General features: G+C 42.0%; 1 pseudogene; it reads left to right on the top strand.

Moving 5' to 3' along the window:
- The first annotated feature begins 7,102 nt into the window (after nucleotides 1-7,102).
- LOC100609006 (uncharacterized) lies at nucleotides 7,103-14,743 on the top strand (annotated as a pseudogene).
- Nucleotides 14,744-24,345: the final 9,602 nt, after the last annotated feature.

The raw sequence follows: 24,345 nt of genomic DNA, 5'->3' as shown, positions 1-24,345 counted from the left end.
AACTGAAGGAGATAGAGACACAAAAAACCCTTCAAAAAAACCAATAAATCCAGGAGCTGGTTTTTTGAAAAGATTAACAAAATAGACCACTAGCCAGGCTAATACAGAAGAAAAGAGAGAAGAATCAAATAGACACGATAAAAAATGATAAAGGAGAGATCACCACTGATCCCACAGAAATACCAACTACCATCAGAGAACACTATAAACACCTCTACACAAATAAACTAGAAAATCCAGAAGAAATGGATAAATTCCTGGACACCTACACCCTCCCAAGACTAAACCAGGAAGAAGTTGAATCCCTGAATAAACCAATAACAAGTTCTGAAATTGAGGCAGTAATTAATAGCCTACCAACCCAAAAAAGCTCAGGATCAGACGGATTCACAGCCGAATTCTACCAGCAGTACAAAGAGGAGCTGGTACCATTCCTTCTGAAACTATTCCAAACAAGAAAAAGAGAGGAACTCCTCCCTAACTCATTTTATGAGGCCAGCATCATCCTGATACCAAAACCTGGCAGAGACACAACAAAAAAAGAAAATTTCAGGCCAATATAACTGAAGAACATCAATGTGAAAATCCTCAATACAATACTGGCAAACCGAATCCAGCAGCACATGAAAAAGCTTATCCACCATGATCAAGTCAGCTTCATCCCTGGGATGCAAGGCTGGTTCCACTTAACATAATCAATAAACGTAATCCATCACATAAACAGAGCCAATGACAAAAACCACACGATTATCTCAATAAATGCAGAGAAGTCCTTCAATAAAATTCAACACCCCTTCATGCTAAAAACTCTCAATAAACTAGGTATTGATGGAATGTATCTCAAAATAATAAGAGCTATTTATGACAAACCCACAGCCAGTATCATACTGAATAGGCAAAAGCTGGAAGCATTCCCTTTGAAAACCAGCACAAGACAAGGATGCCCTTTCTCACCACTCTTATGCAACATAATATTGGAAGTTCTGGCCAGGGCAATCAGTCAAGAGAAAGAAATAAATGTATTCAAATAGGAAGAGAGGAAGTCAAATTGTCTCTGTTTGCAGATGACATGATTGTTTATTTAGAAAACCCCATCATCTCAGCCCAAAATTTCCTTAAGCTGATAAGCAACTTCAGCAAAGTCTCAGGATACAAAATCAATGTGCAAAAATCACAAACATTCCTATACACTAATAATGTAATAGTACATTAATAATAATATACACAAAGAGAGCCAAATCATGAGTGAACTGCCATTCACAATTGCTACAAAGACAATAAAATACCTAGGAATACAACTTACAAAGGATGTGAAGGACCTCTTCAAGGAGAACTACAAACCACTGCTCAAATAAATAAGAGAGTACACAGACAAATGGGAAAACATTCCACGCTCATGGATAGGAAGAATCAATATTGTGAAAATGGCCATACTGCCAAAGTAATTTATAGATTCAATGCTATCCCCATCAAGCTACCATGGACTTTCTTCACAGAATTAGAAAAAACTACTTTAAATTTCGTATGGAACCAAAAAAGAGCCTGCATTGCCAAGACAATCCTAAGCAAAAAGAACAAAGCAGGAGGCACCACACTACCTGACTTTGAACTATACTACAAGGCTACAGTAACCAAAACTAGCATGGTACTGGTACCAAAACAGACATATAGACCAATGGAACAGAACAGAGGCCTCAGAAAATATGCCACACATCTACAACCATCTGATCTTTGACAAACCTGACAAAAACAAGAAATGGGGAAAGGATTCCCTATTTAATAAATGGTGCTGGGAAAACTGGCTAGCCATATGCAGAAAACTGAAACTGGACCCCTCCCTTACATCTTACACAAAAATTAACTCAAGATGGGTTAAAGACTTAAACATAAGACCTAAAACCATAAAAATCCTAGAAGAAAACCTAGGCAATACCATTCAGGACATAGGCATAGGCAAAGACATCATGACTAAAATACCAAAAGCAATGGCAACAAAATCCAAAATTGACAAATGGGATCTAATTAAACTAAAGAGCTTCTGCACAGCAAAAGAAACTATTATCGGAGTGAACAGACACCCTACAGAATGGGAGAAAATTTTTATAATCTATCCATCTGACAAAGGGCCAATATCTAGAATCTACAAAGAACTTAAACAAATTTACAAGAAAAAAACAAGCAACCCCATCAAAAAGTGGGCAAAGGATATGAACAGACACTTCTCAAAAGAAGACATTTATGTGGCCAACAAACATACGAAAAAAAGCTCATCATTACTGGTCATTAGAGAAATGCAAATCAAAACCACAGTGAGATACATCTCACGCCAGTTGGAATGGCGATCATTAAAAAGTCAGGAAACAACAGATATATATTTTATCAATTTAATGATTCCATTTTACATTCTGTGGCATTTAGCATATAGACAATAATGTATCTATGAGTAATTATATTTCTAATTATTTCACTCCAATCTTATTTCTCTTTTTACTTTTTTTAATTGACAAAATTGTATATTTATTTAAGGTGTATAACATGATGTTTTAATATATGTATATATTGTGAAATGACTAAATCAAGCTAATTAACCTCACACATCTTTTTTGATGGTGAGAAAATTTAAAATCTACTCTTTGAGCAATTTTCAAGCATATAATACATTGTTGTTTCCTATAATCACCATGTTGCACAATAGAATTCCCACTTATTCCTCCTGTATAACTGAAATTCTACATTCCTTAACCAATATCTTCCCTGTTTCCTACTCTCCAGCCCCTGGTAACCACCTCTCTGTTTCTGTGAGTTCAACTCTTTTAGATTCCACATATAAGTGAGACCTTGTAGTATTTGTCTTTCTATGCCTGGTTTATTTCACTTAGCATAATGTCATCCAGGTTTATCCTTGTTGCAAATGACAGGATTTCTTTCTTTTTAAAGGCTGAATAGTATGTTGTTGTGTATATATACTATATTTTTCTTATTCATTTATTTGTTGATGGACAGTTAGGCTGTTTCCATATCTTAGCTCTGGATAATAATGCTGCAGTGAACATGGGAGTGCAGATACCTCTTCAACATAAGTATTTCATTTCCTTTGGCTATATATCCACAAGCATAATGGCTCGACCATATGGTAGTTCTGTTTTTAATTTTTTTTTTTTGAGATGGTGTCTTGCTCTGTCACCCAGGCTGGAGTGCAGTGGCACAATCTCGACTCACTGCACCCTCTGCCTCCCGGGTTCAAGCGATTCTCCTGCCTTAGCCTCCCGAGCAGCTAGGACTACCATGCCAGGCTAATTTTTGTATTTTTCGTAGAGACGGGGTTTCACCATATTGGCCAGGCTGGTCTCGAACTCCTGACCTCGTAATCCACCTGCCTCGGCCTCCCAAAGTGCTGGGATTACAGGCATGAGCCACCATGCCTGGATCTGTTTTTAACTTTTTGAGGAACCTCCATACTGTTTCCCAAAATGACTGTATTAATTTAAATTCCCACCAACAGTTTACAAAGGTTTTCTTTTCCACACATCCTCAAAAACACTTTTTAATCTCTTATATTTCTTATAATAGCCATCCAAACAGGTGTGAGGTAATATCTCATCCTGGCTTTAATTTGCATTCCCTGATGATCAATGATGTTGAGTTTTTTTTTAATAGACCCATTGGCCATTTGTATGCCATCTTTTGAGAAATGTCTTTTCAGGTCCTTCATCAGTTTTTAAAATTGGATTACTTGTTTTCTTGCTATTGAGTTCTTTCAGTTCCTTACGTATTTTTATATTAACTCCTTATCAGATGTATGGTTCACAGATATTTTCTCCCATTCTGCAGGTTGTTTCCTCACTCTGTTGATTGATGCCTTTCATGTGCAGAAGCTTTTTAGCTTGATAATCCCAATTGTTTATTTTTGCTTTTGTTGCCTGTGCTTTTGGGGTCATATCAAAAAGCAATGGCAACAAAATACCAATGGCAAGAATCTTTTCCCATTTCCTCTAGATTTCAGAGTGGGATTATCCAGTATAGTAGCCACTATCTAAATTTGTGACCATTCAAAGTTAAATGTAAACAGAAATGTTACTCTATCAGGTCTTACATTTAGATTTTTCATCCATTTTGAGTTGATTTTGTTATATGAATTTGTCCTCTAGTCTTACTGTGAAACTCTCAAAGACTTTATGTAAGATTGGAATTTTCAGCTCTGAGTATTCAAACTGGCATATAAAACTAACTGAGCCTGGTGTTTTCCTTAAGGACAGATTTTTTTAACTAAGGATTCATGTTTTTCATAAACATAGGATGATTCAGGCTTACTATTTCTTCTGGAGTCAGTTTTGGTAATTTATATTTCCTGTAAATATTTCTACTTCACCTGATTCCAGATTGATTGTCGTAATGTTGTTCAATATATTCTATTTTATTACCTTTTGAATCTCAATTCTATTTGTAATTGTGCCCTCTTTCACTTTTGGCATTGGTTTGGTTTGTTTGTAATGTCTTCTCTCAGTTTTATTGAATTTTTTATCCTAAGGATTGATTATTTTTTCCCTTTATTCCCTCCCTCCACTTAAATACAAAACCAAGTCAGGCAAGTGTCTTTCCCTACTGTGTTACTCAAGAATCACAGTCAGCTTTTTCTATAGAGGGCCAGATAGTAAATTTTTTCTCTTCTGTGGTCCATATGGCTGCAACTATTCAACTCTGCCCTTGTTTTGCAAAAACAACTACAGATAATATGATAAGGAAAGGCATGGCTGTGTTTCAATGAAACTTTACAAAATCAGGTAGTAGGCTGTGTTTGGCTTACAGGCTGTAGTTTGCACATCCCAGCTCTAGATTCCAGAACCTGTAAAAAGCCCAGCTCCAGATCCCTCCCTTTAAAGAGGATATTAATTGCCTGTCCTCCACCCTACTCCCAGGACAAAAACTGGATGACAATTTCTTATCTTTCCAGTTTCACTTACTGTTTCCAGCTTTGAATCTCTTTATCACTTCCAGGCTTTTGGGACATTCTTTATTTTCACATATGATTAACCACTCATTTTTAAAGATTTATTTTAAATATTCTATCCAGCATTGTTAGATGTTCTACACTGGTTTGGTTTTTCCGGCTATTGCCAAAAATGGAAATCTCATCACTGGATTTTGCCATAAGGCATCTTTTTCTCTTCCTTCCTTCTTTTCCTTCTTCCTTTCTTCCTCCTTCTTTCTTTCTGCCTTTGCTACAAAGTACAGGGGGAGGTGGAAGTCTGACTCCTGTGACTAAGTGGAAAGCTTCCATTCTCAGGCAAATACTAGGAATAATATTACATCAGGCATCAGATGAGAGGTCTGACCTGACTGTAACAATTCAACACCACACTTTGGACACACTCTTGATCCACAATTCCTGATTTGCTTGGAAATTGAATCATAAATGATGATTTCTAGAAAGTCTATTTCTGATAGTTGGTCCTTGGATGAATTCATTGTTCACTTCCAGGGAAGCACTGGTTGACCAGGGTTTAACTGAGGACAATGTGTAATAACATTCTGTTACCCAGAGAGTACATGCTTATGTCCCGTGGGGGGAATAACAGAAAAAGCAAATGGTAGCAATGCTGGGAAAAACTGAGCACCTTTTCCCAGTGGGACCAAGTTTGGGACACGGCTGATCCTGCAGCATCTGGACAAGCAGCAAGAGCTGGGAGGAGATAGTGGAACAGTGGAAGATCTGAGGCTAAGAGTCTCAAGGTGGGCTGGTGAGCAATCTCACAGCTGGGAAAGTCTTGCAGACCCGAGACAAGGAGTCCCTACTTTCCTTCTTTGATTTAGAAACTTTTGTGAAGGGAGATAGCTGTGTACAAGACATGGGAGAAACCAACCCTTTACTTAAATTCTATAGGTTTAAGTTTTATTATGGTTTGTGTTGATCAAAACTCTTTATAGCCTATACCTAGAGTACTCAAACTCAGAGAGACAGAAAGTAGAATTGGTGGTTACCAGGGTCTAGGGATGGGAGAGAATGGGGAGTCTGTGTTTAATGGGGACAGAGTTTCTGTCTGAGATGATGGAAAAGTTCTGGAGATAGATGGTGATGATGTTGTACAACAACGTGAATGTACAAACTTTACATTATGTACATCTTACCACAATAAAAAAATCTTTTAAAATATAAACCAAAAAAAAACCTCTTGATAATCTCTTTCAAGTGAGGAATTACCAAGTGCTCAACAGGCTGCTTAGAATGGGAGGCAGGGGTGAGGGGCAATGCCAGGCACATGACCCGCTTTGTACACTTACGATTGCTGCTATTTATTGAGTGTCTACCCTCTCTGCCAGCTCCTACACTAAGCACTTTACATGTACTCATTCTAATCCTAAAAAAAGAGAAAAGGAAAGAAAAACAGGAGCCTGCAAGGCTTCGAGGTGCATTGTATTTCCCACATTTTACAGAATCAACTTAGTGTCCTTGTGGTAAGAGTGTTTCTGGTGAGATGGTAAAGTCGTGTGTTTGTGAATCGTACATCATTCAATTCAATTCTTTTGGAGTTAATGATTCTACAAGAAAATATAGTCGAACTAGACATTCACTTACAGTGGAGCTCCGCTGGGATCCCTAACTCTTAGTAACAGAGCTGCCCCCTCCGCTTCCCCTCATGCCCAGAGTCCTAGTAACAGAGTTGCCCACGGAGAGGCTGCTGCTCTCAGGCCCTGGTCAGGGTGATGGATGTGAGTTTGCTCAGTCCTTCCTCCACGTGGGATAACCGAGAATTTCCAGAATTTTTACCTAAATTGGAACTGGCACACAAAGCGTAAAGTCTGGCAAAAGAGGACTAAGCAGATACATGTGAAACTACCACAGTCAAACAGCCTCTAGTGGCACAGCTGTGGGACATCGATGCACTTGTCAATGGTGGGGACTGGACAGGAGGCTGCAGGCCACTGCACCGTCCTAAGGCCACTCAGAACAAGGTCAGTCCCCAATTTGTTTCACTGTGAGACGGCTGTGCAGTCAGAGCCCAGATATGGTCACCAGACTCCCGGACTTGGATTCAGCTCCACATCGTGTCACCCTGGCTAAAGGATGTACATCTCTGCGTGCCTGGGTTTGTCACCTGGCAGCATGGATGCTCAAGCGACTGACCTGTCAGGACAGCAGCAAATGAACTAAACCTGGGGGAGCGTGCAGGCTGGTGCTGTGTGGAGCTCTGGGGCAGAAGGCACTCACCAGGGGTGCCCAGAGCCGGGGTCTGTGAGTCGCGTGCTGGGTCCGGGTCACATGCGCTGGGTGAACAGATTGAGAAGACAAAATGAGGATGTACTCCTTACATGCTCACGAAAAGCCTTCTTCCCCTTCATTGGGAACGACCCCCCCAGACACTAGACCCAGGCCGCACCTGGAGTCAGCTGCAGGCAACTCAGAGGAGCGCGAGCCCGGGAGCCTCGGGAGGGCCTCGGAGGTGGATGGGGATGAGGGGAGCCTCGGGAGGGCCGCGGGTGGTGAGGGGGGCCTCTGGAAGGTCTGGAGCCCGCTGAAGGCAGGCGATGACGCAGGCCCAGTGCACATGTCCCGGGGCTCCTGTCTAGGCACACGGAAGCTGCATGTTGGTTTCTTTGTACCCATATCACACTTACTGTATTTCTTCTTCTTCTTTCTTTTCCTCCCCCAGCAGCTCTAAGCGCCCTACCGCTTGCATGGAAAGGCAACAGGGACTTCCCTTTTGCACCGTCTGCGGGTACCACTGTTCCAGCCCTGAAGGGCCTAGGGGACGCTGCGCTGTGGGGAAAGTCCGGGTGGCAGGAGATGGCGGGGCTCCTGGAGGAGGTGCTGGGATGCGCTGCTGTGGCTGCTGAGAAAGGTCCTGAGGGCGCAGCCCACCCTTTCCCCGAGCTGCGAGGGAGCCCCGCAGGGAGGACCGGCAGGGTCTCTGGGAGGGAAGAACAGGGGAGCCTGGAGTCTCAGGGCTGCCGGGAGCAGAGGCGCTCTGGGTGGTGAACGTCCCCAGCCTGCCCTCCCTGCTCACTGCGGAGTCACGCGCCCGCTCTGCTCTGGGCCTCCCCTCAGCTCTGGCCTCCAGGCAGTTTCCTTTCTGCCAGGTAGATTCTGTGCGACTTCATTTATTCAGAATCTGGATCAGCAAATGAACATTCAGGTAGGAAAGGGGTGTTTGGAAGGGTGGAGAGGTTTCCAAGCAGGCGCCCACCTGAGGGGCCCCCTGAAGGGAAACAAAGGGGACTTAAAGCCAGGTTTCCAGCTCGGCCACCCCTTCCTTTTTTTGTCTTTTTTCTTTTTTAAAAAAATATAAACAAAGAGCTTGAATTATTTTGAAATAACTATTGGTAGCTGGACTGTGTTCTCTTGACCACAACATTGCTCTGGGACTGAACCGCGTGGGTCTCTGCTCTTCCTAAGTGTTACATAAGAATAGCGAACCCATGAGGTCAGCTTCTAAACCAGTTTATTCCCATAACCTCCTGGACCAAGGCCCAAGCAAGGCCGAGAGGAGCTCAAGGTCCCACTCTCACCAGGACAGGCCTCTCTCTCTAGTTGGCAGGAGGCGATGAATGTCGCCCAGTAATTTAAGGTTGTTCATGTTTGGGTAGAAAAGCCAAGCACAGGCCCATATTCTAGAGGATTGCTTGTGGCAGGCAGAAGGCCATCAAAGGCAAACCCAAACAAACAAAAAAGTGTCTTTTGAAGCTAACGGAGCAGATCAGATTGGTGAAAAGTAGATTAACAGTAGCATTTGGAACAAAACTTTCAGCATAGTGCTTGCCCGAAAGTACTTACAGCCCTTTAAAATTGACAGTGGGACCAGGCACCATGGCTCACAACTGTAATCCCAGCACTTTGGGAGGCTGAGGCGGGCAGATCACTTGAGTCCAGGAGTTTGAGACCAGCCTGGGCAACATAGTGAAAACCTGCCACTACTAAAAATACAAAGAGTAGCCAGGCACAGTGGCGCTCACCTGTAATCCCAGCTACTTGGAGGCTGAGGCACGAGAATTGCTTGAACCTGGGAGGCAGAGGTTGCAGTGAGCCAAGGTCGTGCCACTGCACTCCAGCCTGGATAACAGAGTGAGACTCTGTCTCAAAAATAAAATAAAATAAATAACATTGTCACTGGGTGGAATTGTAGACAAGGCAAAGACGTGTCTACACAGTTCCAACCAAGCGTAAGGCAATTATAAAAATCCACTTTTGCATACCTAAGGGCATTGCCTAGATATTTGGAATCATATATCTGGTTAATTTGAGTTTTTTCATAGAAAGCAGGTAAACATAGCCAACTTTTATAATGAAGTAAATTTTCAATCTCATGTTAACCTTAACTCTTTCATAGTCTGAATAGACCATATTCACAGTGATATGAGAGCCAGACATTTTAAATAAAATCACAGGAATAATGTTCTTTGTTTATGTCACAATTACACTAAGCCAGCAGTCCCTAACCTTTTTGGCACCAGGGACCAGTTTCATGGAAGACAATTTTTCCACGGGCAGGGTGTATGGGTCAGGATGAAACAGTTCCACCTCAGATCATCAGGCATTAGTTAGATTCTTATAAAGAACGTGCAGCCTAGAACCCTCATATGTGCAGTTCACAGTAGGGTTCATGCTCCTATGAGAATCTAATGCCACTACTGATCTGACAGGAAGCAGAGCTCATGCAGCAATGCTCACTCACCACTCACCTCATGCTGTAGCATCCCAGTTCCTAACAGGCCACAGACCGGTACCAGCCCATAGGTTGCATACCCCTGCTCTAAGTAGTCCAAAATGGCTTACCAAATGCAGCCTTCCAAATATGCCAGATATTCTCACTGTGTGCTAAAATTTCTTTATTATAAAAGTCAGAGTTAGTAAATAAAGTTACAAAAACAAAAGACACATATAATATAATGTAAAATATAATCCAAATCATGACTCCTTCCGTATGACTTTCTAAAATGTAGTATTTTTCTTGGAAAATGTCACAACTTGTAAGTGTGGCAAAAACTCACTAGAAACAGCATTCTGAGTACTCCAGTGACAACATTGTTAAAACACTCTGAGTCCATGCATTTAATATTCTATATTAAGGCCTCTCTACTCCCATAATTTCCCCTACATAGCACTATGAAGTCATGTAAGGGTAGTCAGAAGGAAACAAAACTATTAAAAATATCCTCCAAAAATGAAAAGATGCCAAAAAATCACACAAGGACTTAATAACCGTGGTATTTACAATGGAAAAGAATGCTTCTGCCAGAAACTCTGTTTTTACTAGCCCAGACTTTTTTTCATGTTTAATTTTATATACAAGCTTTTTGCCTGGATTTATGATTAAATTATTTTCTTTTCAACTCCTCTTTGTTACCTTGGTTTTATCAATATTGAACCACTTGAATTCAGCAGCAATAGCAAACGAAAGTAAAAACCAACTTCTATACACAGTGCTGATTAGGCCCAGCTCTAATCACTGAACCAACTGTAGGAGACAGATACTATTATGTTGCTCTGTACACACGAAAGAGCTGAAGTACTCAGAGGCTGAGTAACTGCCCAAGGTCACACAGTTGCTAAGTGGTAGAGCTGGGAATTGAACTCAGGCAAGGCTGGCTCCAGAGCCTATGTTTCCACCACTTTTCTAAGCTATCTTTTTATAGCATTTCTAGAACTCTCAGAGCAGCAATCCAGTGATGTTAGCCCAAACTCATCAATTTTGCAAGTTATAGGATCTGTCTGCTCCTTGAACAAACCTTTCTTGAGCATGAATTGGATTCATGTTTTTGCATCTGTACAAAAGGCACAGGGATAGACGGGGGGAAAATTGTGTCTACTACTACTGAAAGATTCAGAGTCTCTGAGTAAGATGAAGTCATAAAAGTTTCATTTGTCTTTTGGCATGGGGAGGGGCTGAGCTCAGACTGCAGCATCTGCTCAGCATAGCCTCCTCCTCCTCCTCCCAAGTCATTCACTCTGGAGTGAGGGGGAGCCTTCGCTCTGCTCCCCAAAGCTCTTTCCTGACCTAAGATCCTGCCCTCAACCACCCTCGCGCATGAACTCACCATGGTTCTCCGCAGGTCTCCTCTCTTTCATGCAGCCATTACTCCACCGTCAGGTAGAATATCTTCACCTGTTCCTCTCTTACTCACAGGAGAAAGTTCAGCCTCCTTAGGCCAGCACTGAAGGCCCCAGCTTATCTGCTACAACCCGGAGTTACCTCCTGCCACTCTCTGGGACACTGTGCTCCCAACATAGGACTACTCCCTGGCTCTTCCACCTTTGCTGGGGCCTTTGTCTGTTCTCATCTTCTCTCTTTCTTGGCCTTATGTCATGTCCTCCACAAAGCCTCCCCAGCTCCAGCCCTTATAGTGAAAGGTAAAATATTCCTCCTCTCTGTGCTCCTGGACCTCTGAATCTGCCTCTACCAGAGCATTTGACAGAAATTTTAACAGCCTTCTAGAGCAAAAGGGATCCTCTCCTCCTCCCCATTCTCTCTAAGTTGGAAGCCCCCTGAGGGCAAGTCACCACACTTTCCAGCCTGTGGGATCTATCACAGAGTTCCAGGAACCTGAAGGTCAATAAACCTGCGTCCCTCCTGGAAAAGAATGTTCTGCAGCCTCCCTGCCCTGCAGGCTGAACATGGGGTGACTCTGCAGAGACAGTTTAGAGCCCCACTCTGCTGCCCCGGCCGGCCTTCAGCCTCAGCTGCTGTCTCTGTCTCCAGAAAGGCCGCTGCAGCCCTCTCTGCATCCCCTCGGTGTCTGCACATGTCTGTGAAGGGCAGTGCAAAGCAGGGGGCAGTAAAATGAGGCACGAATTAACATTAAAATATATACAATTCAGTGAGCAGTCTCACTGAGGCTTTGCACAAAGCTCCAAGGGAGCAGGAAAGAAATCGGAACTTCCCCACCACAACCCCGGGATTTTACAGAAAACTTCATGTGGCTGGTGGCCCTCCAACTGAAGGATGAGGTCAAGATGGGACCTGCTCATCCCCAAACTGCCCGCCAGACCTCAGTGTGGCTGGCGTGTCCCACAGCATCGGTGCACACTCAATCCATGCAGAGGACTCAAGGAACAGCAAAACGCAGGCCCAGTGGGGTGGAGTCCTGGGAAGCCTGTGGACAACTGCAACACAGCACTGCAGGATTCATTCATTCCTTCAACAAACACCGCTGAACAGGTACTACATACTGGCCAAGGGCTACATTAAGGCTAGGATGATGAGCAGACCACTCCCCATGCCCAGGGACAGATGAGGGGGATGGCCATGGTTCAGATGCATGACCACTTGGCCCAGTGCCAGCTGCTGGAAGAGTGGAGACTGGCATGGGCTGTGCGTGGGCAGAGAGGTTTCCCCAGGGAAATGGCTGCTGTGGAGGGAGGGGACAGGGGTCAGGGAGAGCACTGGAGATGGCAGAAGCACCAAAGATAAACAAGACCTGGAGGGGAGCTCCCACCCCAGGGCTGGAAGGGGAGCCCCAGAGGCTCACGCCTGTGTGGTAATTTTCTTTTCCCCAACAGAAGTCCAAGAAAGACCTTGGAGAATAGTCAGAAGTCTCAAAAATCTAGCAGGTTGTAGCTTGGATTTGGGGTCGGGGAGGGGGTGGAGGTGGACATAAGAGCCTTGGAGGAGGTAAATTAGTAGATTTAGGAGAGGGGGGGCTGAAAGGAGGCTCGGGGACACTCTGATTATTCACTTACATCACTGAACCTTCACCACGGCTTCTCTGACATTTCCTTGATGCATTCATTAGATAGTTATGAAAGCTTCAGGGAGAGCTTGGAGACAAAAAACTATCCAGGCTCCTGCATGCATGCAAATATTATTTTCTTGAATTCAAATTTACACGATAAGTTGGCTGCAAGCAGAATTTGTTTACTTCAAAGCCCTGTGCATGCTCTCTGATAGACAGGAGGCTAAAATTAGCTTGATATATTTGTGGGCATTTTTTTCCTAATTTTAATTAGAAATTAAATTTAGATTAAGTTAGAAGTATGTAATTAATCACTAATTAATTTTTTTTTACCAGCACACTGCTCTGCTAATTTTCTAACTAAAATTTTAGTGCCACAGTACTTATAGGATTTTTTAATGCATTTTATTCACGGTTTCTTGTGTTTTTCCAAAGATAAGTTATTCTTTTTTCCTCCGAAATTTTCTTTTCTAATCTTATCAGTGAACCTTCCTCTAGTTATCAGGGTAATTCCTAATTTCCATTAAGCCCCAGAAGCTCTTCCCAGGACACACAGTGTATTTTCTTTTTCTCTTTATTCATCTTTGAATAAGTATGGCTGTCAGCTAACTTGTCTCAAGTGTCAATTTACATGGTACGTAAGCCCTGACCATCGATCTTTCTTTTTGTAAAGCCTCATCAAGATTATTTTTTAAAATCTCTCTAGCTTATTCTAAAGCATCTTCTAGAGAGTCTGCGAGGAATTCCTCTCATCATTTTAGGAAGACTGACAACAATAAAGGGTCCACTAATCCCTTAGTTATGGAATGTCACATCCAATGGAAAAACACACAGGGCTGCTTCTGGAAGCTCCAGATCAGCCGCAGAGCCCCTCCGCCCGTCTCACAGGCGCACCAGCACCAGAAACCAGCTCCAGAGGAAACGCTCGGAGGCCCGCCGTTCACAGAGAAGGCCAGCCATCATGTTTTAAAGGAAAGAACATTCGTTTCCAGAAAGCTAAAAACCTAAGATGTGTGATAATGGAATCATTAATCTACTCTTTGGTGACCACTCCCACTCACTTTCCCCAGCTATAAATCATAAACGCTGTGAAATTGTCGGTGCATTGCGAGGGGCCTTTAGCAAAGGCCTCCTGCACCCCACACCTGACGCCGACAAGGGGTGCGGTCCCCCACCGCACCTCTCTGTGCTTCCAGCCCTGCCCCTCTAGGCACCAGAAATCACTGCCATAGGGGGGCCAGGTCCAGAGAGAGGCACCCACGAAGGTCTGGGCTCACCTTGGCCCCAGCTCATCTACTGCCGCTCACTCCAGACCCTCCCCCTGGCCCCAGACAGCCCCATTCAGGGCTCAGGGGTGTCCTGAGCACCAGGCAGGCTGGGCGTCGACCCTCTCAGCCTAACTTTCCTAACTTTCAGGATCTCGCCGTGTTGCCCAGGCTGGTCTCGAACTCCTGGGCTCAAGCGATCCTCCCACCTCGGCCTCCCAAAGTTCTGGGATTACAGGCGTGAGCCACTGCACCCAGCCTTACTTTAAAACTTAGCTTAGGAGTTTTAGTCCTATTAAGTCCTGAGGAAAATAACCCCTCTGTAGCATAAGTCTTCCCTGTGAGGCCTCTCCTGACCCTCCACCCTATCCGCCTCCAGGACGGTGGCCCTCCCCAGCAAGCCATCTACCTGATCCCCAGACAGAAGGCAGGCTCTTGAAGGGCAGGTCTGGATCCCTCTCACCACAACACTGTCACCGTCCCCAGGTCAGAGCAGTTTGCAGGTGTGCAGGTGTCCCCCAGATGGAGGAGGCTCGCCCACAGGAACTCCGCAACCTGGGGAGACTCCCCTGTCAGCCTCAATTTGATTATTTTCAGCTCAAGGAGATGGAAATGTCGGGACTAAGGGGCTGTAAAGACTCTTTAATTCCTACAGCATTGGTGACAAGGAACATCTGGATCTCAACCTCAGTGTCCTTGCCCCAAGCAGCCAGGGACCCAGAACCATACTCACCTCCTCTAGGGGCAATAGCAGATGGGTGCCGGCCACCAAACGCCAGCTCAACCCAAGAACCAGCAATCATTTCAAGTAGGGCACGGGGAGAATCCCAACCCCTTGTGTTGGTTTTACTAGGACTGAGGGGGTGGGTCCACAGTGACATCCAAGTACAATTCTCATTTCAGTTGGGGCTGGTTCAATACTGACACTCAATGAAAAGCATCCTTATCTCATTCAGGAAATAGATTTTTCTTTCTGTTCTTCCAGAAGCATTATAAAAGGATGCCTAAATAATTTCTAGGCAAAGAGGGACTTTCTACCAAGGCACCTACAAACATCACACGCCCCTTTCCCTTCCCCTTTTGCAGTCTGCAAAGTCCATCTTCTACAAGAGTCATGCGGTGCTTGGCTCTTCCTTGCTGAAAAACAAAAAGCACGGTCACAGCCTGTTACCCTTGCTTTCTTCCCACAAAGGAGAAATTGTTATATAGGCATAGCCAGAATCCCCAAAGGGTGTCTACACAAATGCCAGAACATTCAGATCACACATGTTCTCTCTCTACACACATATACACACACACACGCACACACACACACACCCATCACACTGGTGTTGGAAGAATTCTGAAATATAAAAGTCTTAAGATGGACCCTAGGCTGGGCATAGGGTGGCTCATGCCTGTAATCCCAGCACTTTGAGAGGCTGAAGAAGGAGGATTGCTTGAGCCCAGGAGTTCAAGACCAGCCTGGGCCCAACATGAAGAAACCCTATCTCTACAAAAAATGAAAAAAAAATTAGCCAGGCATGGTGGTGTGTGCCTGTATTCCCAGCTACTCAGGAGGCTGAAGTGGGAGGATCACTTGAGCCCAGGAGGTCGAGGTTGCAGTGAGCTGAGATCACACCACTGAACTCCAGCCTGGGTAAGAGCGCAAGACCCAGTCTTACATACACAAAAAAAAGATGGAACCAGAAAATGAATAGGTTTCCACAGGCAAAAAAGTAAGAACGTTTGGAAAGGAAGAACCCTGTGATTTTGATGTTTAATGACCTGCCTGACAAAGACTGTAGCCACCTCAGGCAAGAGAGTCAGTGGGTTGAGTCCTGGCTAGCTGGTCACTAACTTAGTGGCCTTTCAAGGCGCTTGGGCCTTGGCCTCCATTTCTGCATCTGTCTCTTGGGGACCATAGTGCTCCTAGGCCAGCTGCATCACAGGGTGCATATGATAGAAGGATCTAACTCTGAGTTAGAAGTGTCTTGCTAAGATATTATTAGTCATTTCTATTATTAAAGTCAAAGTCTAGCATTCAGAGATATTAGAAGGTCACGTTTGTGTGATGAGTGATTCAAAACACGGAAGACTTTGAATGCCAAGTGGATGAACAGGTAGTACTTACACTAAAGGAATTCATGAGAGATAATGGAAGCTTATATTTATTGAGCAACTACTATGTGCCAGGCACAAGATTTTGTGAAACTGGTGCTAAATATTTACATTTTGCTGATGAGGAAGTGGGGTCTCTAGAAAGGGAGAGATTTCCATATTGACACACACCTGGTGAGTGTAGGAACTCTACCTTAGAGCCAGGTCTCTCTGTGCCCAAAGGGAGTGACTTAGCAGAAGGGAAGGAGTGGAAAACATCCCCATCACTCTCATATCCTCAAGATCCCTTGTTAGTGCAGAGGCCCCTGGGAGCTTCTTACGTGTGTGTTTTTGAACCTAGTCAGCCTGTTTTCCACTCTGTCATACCTCCGCCTTCTCTAATTCTGTTCTGGGACCACTTTCCACTTGGAGAATTCATCCTCCTCCTTTGCACCCTTCCCAGTCTCCTTCACCTCCATTCCCATAAACTCCTGTGCATGTTCCTGTTACAACACTCAGCCTGCTGCAGTGGAATGCATCTGTTCTGTGCATTCTTTCAGGAAAAAAAAATTACGTCTTCCAAAAAATATGGAACCAACCACTAATTATGGCACATCTGCTTTGTTTCAAAAGTGAGCGTGGACAGGTCCAGGATGTTATCTCCAGACTACTCTGGAAAGCTCTCAGCATTCTCGGAACTCACAAAGGATATATGAGCAATTGCTCAGTGACTAGGCTGCAACCTGTTTCTGTGGGACTCCCACAATGGCCTCACAGCCAAAACTGTGGGAAGATCTAGGAAGGAGAAATAGACTCCAACCTGGGTCAGACAAAGGGCGGAGGAAATAATTGAAAATCTTATACCAAAAACGTTAGAAACAAAAGTCATTCTCAGTGCAGAAGAGTAGCAGAGAATCATTTTAAAATGTGCATCCCTAAGAGGCCGAAGGAAAAGGAGCAGAGGCTGAGCAAGTGTCCCTGTGTGACAGGAAAAGCTGTAAGCAGTGTCTGCGGCTTTCTCTCCCCAGCCACATCCGCCATTCTCTGTTAAGGGCCCTCTCACCGAGGTTAGTCAGCCTCTCTCCTTAAAACTGGAAGTGACTGCTGGCATGCAGTTCCTCTCACATCTGGATTGCTAACCACCTGCTCCCCAAATTTGAAAGTATAATGGGATTGAATTCAAATTTTTACAAAACTTAGGAACTTAGGGGGCCAACTTTGCAAATCATAATTGATTTCCAAGAGACATGTCCTATTATATTTGTTTAACAAACATGAATGTTTCATACATCAGATGCATTCTCAAGGTGTCATCCAATCCTCTTTTATTTAAAGTAGGGCAAGCGTGTGTTAAAAAAATCTAAATATTTAAAAATGATAGCAAATCTCCCTCACAACCAGACCCCCAGATGCCTTGCGAGAGGTAACCATCATGTATAGTTTTTTTGGGCCTCCAGACATCTTACACATATGTAAGCCCATGTATTCACTTGTGTTCATTGCGTTCATATCCTTTTCATATCAAATTAGAGCAGTCAGTGCCTACTCTTCTGAATCCAAGTTTCTTTGCTATAACAATACATTTCAGCACATTCAGACTCACTCATTCTTTTTCAAAACTGCGTTGTATTTTATTTTAGAGAAGAATGATCATGCATTTTCCCAAGTCCCTCTAGATTGGCATTTGGGTACGTTCCGTCTTTTGCCTTTACAGGTAATACCACACACTTGCCATTGCACAAAGTTGCTCTCCCAAAGCATCAGAGGCCCTCCCCCTACCTTGCCACACTGGCTAATATGGGACAGTTTACCTTTTTCCAGGCTCAGTGGTGAGCAGTCCTATGCTGTCTCTTTATTATTTAGTCTTTTCTTTCTCTGTGGACTGCCATGTGTGTTGTCAATTTTTCCACTGAGTGGCATTTTGGTGACAGATTTGTAATCCCTGGCTTTACAATAGTGACATGTTCTTTTTCTGACTTGTTTGGCAAGTATTTTTCCTGTTTGACCTTTTTTTAAATTTAACTTCTGCCATATTTTTCATTGGTGAATTTTAGTTTTATTTTTATGTACTCATATGCATGAGTCTTTTCCCTTATAGTTTCTGGGTCTTGTTTTGTTTTGCTTAGCAAGGACTCACCCACTCTCTTGAGAGACAAACAAGAAGACTGAAGTAAAGTGAAAGATGTACTTTTGTCTGGAAGAGGAACTCTCAGAATATATCATGTAGTGATAAATAATTTAATGCAATCACAAAACATTCCAAACATGTTCCTTTTTAGAAACTTAGTGATTTTTTTTATAAATCAGAAAAATAAATAGGGGGGTTAGGTAGCAAGTTTGGCTCAGTCAGATGTTAAAGGCTAGAATGATTAAAATCCAGTGATTCCAGTGCAGAAATAATCAAAGAAATAGAACAGAACAGAATCCAGAAACACAACCAAAAATAAATGGAAATATTGGATTTTATAAATGTAACATTTCAGCGCCATAAGCAAGCAATGCCGCAAAAAAAAAAAAGGCTCAATTGGAGGGCAGGGCAGGGGAAGGAGAAGGAATGTAGTCTCCTACCTAAGTCGTCATACCAAATTTATTGGCAGTTGTGGCAAATATTTAAACATAATAAATGAAGTCACAAAAGTACCAGAAGATAATGTATTTTTATAATATTGGGATAAATAAAGGCTTTCTACACATGCCCAGAATTAATTAATCATCAAGGAAGTGATGAACAAATTTTACTATGTAAGATATGCATAGTTCTGCAAAACCACATGATGAAAATCAAACAACAATGTAAAAGCTGGGAGAATATACTAACAAGACACATGGCAACGAATAAGTATTCACAATGCATAAAGAATTTTTTTCAAGTAGTTAAGAAAGTAAGAAGATAAAGATAATGATCAAATTAATGTAAAATATAAGAAAGTATAAGCAAACAATACATAAAACCAAATGTTCAGAATCAGCAAAGCTGTGAAAAAGAAAATGACCACAGCTGCACAATGGGAGCACCACTTGGCAATAGGTTGAATTCCATGTCATTGCCAATATTTCATCCTTTTTGACCTACAAAATATCCATTTTTCAATCAAAATTGGAAGTGCACATAGTCTTCGAGTCAAGAATACTACTTTCAGATATTTTTAATATATTTTAACATGTACAGTGGATATTTATACAAGTTTTATTATCCATTGGATTGCTTAGAAATTTTTTGTTAAGTCCAAAAGTACCAGTGTCATGTGGGGTATAGCAGAGTACACACTGCTTGTGGGCGCAGCAAGTGGTACAATCAATAGAATAGTCACGTGGCAACAGCCACCAGCAAAGTTGAAGATGTATGTCTCGTATCATGCAGCAATTGCCTTCCTAGGCAGGTGTGTGTGCATGTGGGTGTGATACATTCTATTCCTATGATGGTAAGTGCTGTTTCACAAGATATATGCATCTTCAGTTAGTCCATGTTACATGATATGTACCTGTGAAACACACATGTATACATGTACACATATGAATGTACATGTGTACGCAGCATATACATGTGCATCTGCACATGCTTATACTGTGCACATAAAAATGTGCGTATGCATAGCATAACATATAATGTATATGGGCATGTGCAAACATGCATGTGTGCCTGTACCCTAGAGAAATTCCCACACACATATATATACAGTAACATGTACAAAGACATTGATTTTTGCCATTGTTTATAACAAGAAAAAAATGTACACAACATAGCTGTCAGTCAGGAAAAGCATGTGTAAGTTGTAGCTTATTCATACAATGGAATATCATGCAACAGAAGACACAAATTAGACCTATATGTATCTACAGGGATAAATATCAAAAACACAAGGCCAAATGTAAAAATCAAGAAGCAAAATATATGTGAAATATGATTCCATTTGTATACGGATATATCCAAATGTAGTAAAATTATACAATAATACTGTTAATGAATTATACCAACTTAAGGAAAAGCAGTGCTGCTGAGGAGCAGGAAGGAATGAAGGGGTAAGGCCTTTTGAGCTTGACATTATTGTTCTTAAAAATTCTGAAGCAAATTGGCAAAACATTAACATGCTAAAAGTTAATAGAAAAATCTATATATATATTTCAACGAAAAATATATGTAATGTCCTGTTCATGTCTTCTTACAAGCATGCATATCTATCTTTACATGAATACATAAAACATACTGTTTATTTCTCTTTGCAGTCCTTTTTGTCTCCTATTTCCTTTTCTCTCCCTTTTATTTCATCCTTCCTCCCTGCACCCACATCACCCTCTAAGCCCACCTCACCACACTCCAGCCATCCATGCTGATAACAAATTGTGCTGATTTCCATATTGCCCCCTGCTCTCACAATTATATACAAATGTCCATTCATCTTTGTATATGTGTATGTACATATATACAATATGTAATACTTATGAGTGGATGGTAGTATGTTGTATGTGCTTTCTTCATTTTACTTTTCCCACTCAACAATATCAGAAGGAAATCCTGCTACTTCTCTCTTTCTCTCTCTCCTCTTTTTATCCACTGCATTATAGTTTATGCTATGGATGAACAGAACCTATTTAACAGTTCCCTTACTGAAAAGTGTTCAGTTTGTTTAGTTTCTCTGAACAATGCTGTAATAAGCATTTTTGTCCAAAGATCGTTATCCATGGTGCCTCATTTTACAGGCCCTAGAGGATACCTACATGTGATGGTTAATACTAAGTGTCAATTTGATTGGATTGAAGGATACAAAGTATTGATCTTAGGTGTGTCTGTGAGGATGTTGCCAAAGGAGATTAACATTTGAGTCAGTGGGCTGGGAAAGGCAGACACACCCATAATCTGGGTGGGCACAATCTAATCAGCTGCCAGCGAGGCTAGAATATAAGCAGGCAGAAAAAAATGTGAAAACGAGAGACTGGCCTAGCCTCCTAGCCTACATCTTTCTCCCGTGCTGGATGCTTCCTGCCCTCAAATATCAGATTCCAATTTCTTCAGTTTTGGAACTGGGACTGGTTCTCCTTGCTCCTCAGCCTGCAGATGGCCTATTGTGGGACCTTGCGATCGTGTGAGTTAATACTTAATAAACTCCCCTTTCCTTTGGCAACACCCTGGCAGGCACACCCAGGATCAATACTTTGTATCCTTCAATCCAATCAAGTTGACACTCAGCATTAATCATCACATGTAGGTATCCTCTAGGGCCCATAAAATGAGGCACCAATGCTTATTACAGCATTGTTCAGAGAAACTAAACAAGCTGAATTTTATATTTATTCCATTAGTTCTGTCCCTCTAGAGAACCCTAACTAATACACTACGCTTATCCAAAGTTTTCCATATTAGCATGGCAAGAAAGGACACGAGTATCTTACAAAGGATTAATTTTTTTCTTGTTTGTTGGAAAATTATTTCATTGTTTTTTCAGATGACTAGCAACCCAAATATACAGAATTCTTGGATCACAATCTTTTTCTCTCACTCCCTTTTGTCTTTCCTCCCCAAATATTGTTGGGATAATTTGGAGCAAGAATGATCTTTTTCCCCTTATAAATGATTTTCTTCTTTCTGGTGCTGACAGGATTTATATTCATTTTTGAAGTATAGTCGCTTCCATGGAACATGTCTTGGTGAATGGTTACTTTCTTTTTCCTAAGACATGATAAGCACTCTTATCTAATAATTCAGATCTTTTGTCATTTCCGGAAAGTTTTTTTAAACTATTTTAAAAATCCTTTCTAACTATAATTTTTTTGTTCCAAAGTGCTCTTTTCTCCATTTGAAGTGCATCAGTGGTGCACTGGAACACATTTGCCTGTTGCTTGTACTTACCATAGTATTCAAACCCCCCTCTAACCTTTGCATACTGTATAATTTCTAAAATCTCATCCATATGACAGTTCCATTTTTGACAACATCAATTCTAATAAACTCAGTAGTCCTGAGGTGCTATACTTGTTCCTCTCCATGTATCAATTCTCCTTGCCTCTCATTTTTTGATCTCTAAGTTGCAGAGCTTGTGGTTGTATTTCTTTAAAAGTATGAGTATTTGTTGTTCGAAAATATCTTATTTAGGTAAGATATTTAGGTACCTTACTTAAGCAAGTGTTCTTCCAAAAGAATTTTCTCTATATCCTGCAAGCTGCTTTTTAAAAAATGTTTAGGAGAGGAAATACAGAGTGCTTTCTTTTTGTTTTTGTTTTGCTTTTCTCTTCTGCTGACTTTTCTTTAACCATTCATTTAAGGCCTGTTATCTGCCCCTAGACACTTTAAATGAATTATCCTCAGCTTTCCTTACTGTTTATTTGAAGTGTCTGGAATTCCACTTTAATGTTTCTGTTGGCTTTTTAGCAATACCTCATTGCATTACATTTGGAGTGATTGTTCTAGAAATTACAATACATTTCCTTAACTTTTACCGCCTACTTAGAGCTAGTATTGTACCACCCAACTTAAAATATAGAAATCTTATGACCATAGAGGTTTGGAATAACATTTGAATGCTACTCTTAACTCAGAAACTTGAGTGCCTGAAGTTTATGGTTTGTATTTTTATTCCATTTTCCAGTAGTCTGATGAAGATAGGAAAAGAAATTCCTTGTCTTGAACATACCTCCTAAATTCAAAAAGGAAACAAACCATTGCCTTTTGCCTCTTGTGCTTCCTCCCCATTTGTGAGCACATACATGCAAGTATGTTCATACACACACACACACACACACACACACACACAACCATACACTTGTACAAATGTAGGCTCTCATGCTGCATATTTATGTTTTTAAAAACTGTTGATCATTTGGAAATCATTAAGATTTTAACTCCTTCACCAGTTCATTGCTATATGAGGAGTGGAACACACACTGTGCTATAGCACGCTTTGGGCACGCTTCTTGCCCTCCCCACGTTCATGCCCTATGTACCTTTGCAATACTCTCCCCTGGGGCAGGGAATAATTATAATCCTCTGTTCATCCAACACAATGTGAAGATAATAAAAATTAATTTCAAAAACAAAATTGCACGTGTGGAAAAGATGCAGGATTTCATGAGTTCACAAGAAATGTCACGGCCTGTCTGATCACATCACACTTTCCACCTGTGACTGACTGAGACCAGTCACCAAAGAGTTAAGAAAGGCTCTTGACAACATTGTTGAAAGCTTCTAATGCTTTTGCAAAAATAACAGGCTTTTTAATTTGCTGGGAAGGGGTGCTTTTGTACCACTAGCCTTGAGCTGTGCCCATGATAATCTATAAGAAAATAATTTATAGATCACAACAGATCAACACATATTTTTTTAAATGATCAATTTTATCACAGCTCAGTGGTAAGTTTATAGAACAAAAAAAAGAGTGTCACTTGATAATGAGAAGAAACCTTAAAAGAACAAATGTTAAAGGGCAAACAACCCCCTCCTCCACCACACAGACACACACACACGTATACACACAATCCTTAAATTCAAAGGCAGTCACTTGCCTCTTTCCTCTAGGAAAATCTAACTTAATCCCTTCGATGATCCCAGGTCTTCAAAAACAAAACCCTGGATTAACACCCTGAATTTAAAATCTGGGTGTCTTGAATGTCTTTGAAAGTACAATCTCAAAAAGCAAAGAAAAAATCTTCAGGTGGGAGAGGAAAAAAAATACCTACAACAGAGAGAAGAAAACACATAATATCCCAATAAAATATCTTGGCACCTGTATGCTTGGCTGTACATGCACCTGTGTTGTACATGCACACATGTCCATGGGTACCCCTGGCCCCAACTTACACGGGGAAGGTAACTGTATGACGTATCCACACATCTGGCTGCTTCTACCCCAGCTAACTGACAAATACTCCCAAATATTTTGCTATTGGTTGATTTGACAGCCACTCTGGAATAGTTGGTTGGCAAGAGGTTTTAAAGCAACAGAAAACCCAAGGTTGGATGGATTTGCCATCCCCTCCACTTAGGTAAAATGGCTTCCAGTAAGGGGTTGTGCCAGTATTGGCTGCTAGCTAATTTAAGGTCCAATGGAAAATGAAAATAAACAAGTATTAATCCTGAGAACCTTTTTGTGGAGTTATGAAAACAGTCTGTTATAAAACGCCTCCAGATGTCAGCCAAGAGTGAGCCAATTGGAATAATAGCTTCAAGTGAAACCAGCAAAGGGCAGCAGGTCAGGCTGCGGGGATTCTGAGGAACGCCCACTCACAGACCCAGGAGCGCACCGCTACACACCAGCCTGGAGCCTCACCCACGACACAGAATTCTGTTAAACGATCTATAAAAAGAATTTATGGATCCCATGGACCAACATCGATTTTTTTAAAT

Source organism: Pan troglodytes, chromosome 8 (assembly GCF_028858775.2).
Source record: "Pan troglodytes isolate AG18354 chromosome 8, NHGRI_mPanTro3-v2.0_pri, whole genome shotgun sequence".
Classification (NCBI taxonomy): Eukaryota; Metazoa; Chordata; class Mammalia; order Primates; family Hominidae; genus Pan; species Pan troglodytes.
This window is presented reverse-complemented; position numbering and strand designations above follow the sequence as displayed.